The sequence below is a fragment of the Panulirus ornatus genome, chromosome 6, assembly GCF_036320965.1.
Source record: "Panulirus ornatus isolate Po-2019 chromosome 6, ASM3632096v1, whole genome shotgun sequence".
In the NCBI taxonomy this organism is placed as follows: Eukaryota; Metazoa; Arthropoda; class Malacostraca; order Decapoda; family Palinuridae; genus Panulirus; species Panulirus ornatus.
The window spans coordinates 53,430,413-53,433,000 of record NC_092229.1 but is presented as its reverse complement, the minus strand read 5'-3'; the positions used below and the strand labels follow the sequence as shown (position 1 = coordinate 53,433,000).

The following is a 2,588-nucleotide window of genomic DNA, read 5'->3' as shown; positions in this document are numbered from 1 at the left end:
TATTTCGTCCCGTTAATACACTTCATCATCTAAAACTTATTCACATTTTCAACTCCCTCGTTTTACACTCTCATATAAACATGGATGCCAGCGTCTTGAGTTTCTCTCTCGAGTCTGGTACTAAAACCGTGTCATCTGCAGACAGCAACTGACTCCCCTTACAGGTCCGTCACCGTCAATAGTATTACCAAAATATTAGAAAGGTGCCATTTCCCTGGCTGAGTAGAAGACGTTGAACAAGCATTGACTATATAAAAAGTACAAGTAAACACGATGAATTGCTTATCAAAACATCAATCAACCGAGCTATAACTAAGATTTAAGTGTTATGATTTTCTCACTGAGTGTACATCAATGGCCGGGAGTGGGTTGTGTTCAGTGTGGTAGCGCTGTACAAGACTTAGTGCTGGTCATTGCAGGTATGTTGCCAGGGAGCAGATGGACCCTCAGGAGGCTACTGATGGTGGTGATGACGACAGTGGTTACTGGCGTTCTCTTTCCCTCCTGGTGGTGCTGATGCCGAGGTCAACCACGCCCATCCGCCGGCCTCGCTACGCCCCAAACCCAGAACCTAACCTCAACACTTTGGCTTCAGAATACGGAAAGGCTACCGAGGGAAAGACAAGACCTGATATAGAGTACATACCTGGCTGGCCGTACGGACTGAGAATCAACGAACCTGACATGTGCAAGAATGAGGAAGTGTACCTCCTGAACACCGTCACTTCCAACCCATCTCAGGTATACCATCGGGAAATGATCAGAGAGATGTGGGGACGTGAGGACATAGCCAGCCAATTGAGACTGAAGACGGTGTTCATAGTGGGAGCTGTTCCTTCAGCAGTAACGCAGCGGCATCTGCAACAGGAGAGTGACAAACACCGAGATATCATTCAGTTTGATTTCTCGGAAACGAGGAAGAACCTAACCATTAAATCTCTGGCTGCTGTGCACTGGTTCAGGGCTTTTTGCAGCAACGCCACCTGGGTGTTGAAGTGCGACGTGGACGCCTACATCAATTTCTGGGCGTTGCTCGACGTGCTGGGGCCGGCGGAGAACACTTCGGACGCAGTGTGTGCTCGCTCGATGTCCAGGTCTGTATGTCGAGAGGTGACGAAGGGCGGGTGTTTGCCTCACTACGTAGTGGACCCTAAAGACTACTCCCCCAGGGTGTATCCGCCCTACTGCCAGGGCTACGCATACGTCCTCCACCGCAGGCTGGTGAACCGAATGCTCGAAGTGGACCGGCGGAGGATCGATCCTCCTTTTTGGCTGGAGGACGTGTACGTCACAGGTCTTCTGCTTCGTGACCTTCACCCCAGATGGCTGGATGTCAGGTAAGACAACATATAACGTCATATGCAGTGCAGTCCCCTTTAAGTCGTGACCACGAATAACTAATAGCTTATGACTACTGGCTACTGAAAATTCATGAATAACTAAGAACATGTTAGGAAGTGAGTCCCAGTCATTATCAAGGTCACATCAAAACTGACGGTCGAATCCACGACCCTCAGGTATGATAACTTCATCTTTGACCAAACTCCTAAGTGTCAGGTCAAAGGTCAAAGTGATAGTATTGTCATGTTCAAGGGATTAAGTGCCACTTCTCTTATCATCACACACTGTGTCCCATCCAACCTCTATAGCTTTATTTCTTCCTCTTCTACTTATTACCAACACCCTCCCCCACTTCTCTTCCATCCATGCTCTCTCTATTACCGTTCTTTCATTCTACCTCCGTCACCAGTACTCTTTCTCCTCCTCCTCCACCTCTTCCATCATTGTTACCACATCATTCACTACCATGTCTTTAAATCTACTCGACATACCCTTTCACACTTACTTCCAGTCACCCTCACTCTTCCCTCTACCAATCTGTCCTTCCCTTCACCATCATCACTTCCCTCCACCAACCTACCCTCCCTTCATCAGTCTGTCCTCTCCCTCCCCCAAGACCACTTCAGCCTCCAACCTGTCCTACCTCCACCATCACTACCCTGCTGCTTACAGTGTTGTTCCTCTCCCCTCCTCCTGCAGGCGTCGCAGCCAGGTAGTGCCCATGTCGGTGCGCCCCGAGTACCACGATGGAACGATGCTCTTCGTCCACGATCTGGAGGGCCAGATCGGTCAGGGAGCCACCAACTACGTCTGGCTGAAAACTCTACAACATTACAATGTTACGCCATGAGTCTCTCTCTCTCTCTCTCTCTCTCTCTCTCTCTCTCTCTCTCTCTCTCTCTCTCTCTCCTATCTATTTCTCTGTCATGTCTCTCATTTCTCTCCAACACTACGTTATCTATTCCGCATCAATCTATATTGGGAACTTTCCTTTCAAGTAGCCATACGAAATAAATCCTTATTATATCTAATGTTTTGCTACTTACCCGTCTTCACCATAGCCTTAACACTACTGACATTTTGCCAAGTCAAATGCAGTCTTCCTGACTTCCTCATTTTCAAATCACTCTTGACACTATTGAGGAGTTAGGTCAAACGCACCTACATTATACCATATATGAAACATGCTCAGTCGCTCACCGGTCTGAGGAGAGCACCTTACATGAAACAATTCAGGCGCTGCACAC

General features: G+C 48.1%; 1 pseudogene; it reads left to right on the top strand.

Moving 5' to 3' along the window:
• The first annotated feature begins 365 nt into the window (after nucleotides 1–365).
• On the top strand, nucleotides 366–2,303 carry LOC139748953 (beta-1,3-galactosyltransferase 5-like; annotated as a pseudogene).
• Nucleotides 2,304–2,588: the final 285 nt, after the last annotated feature.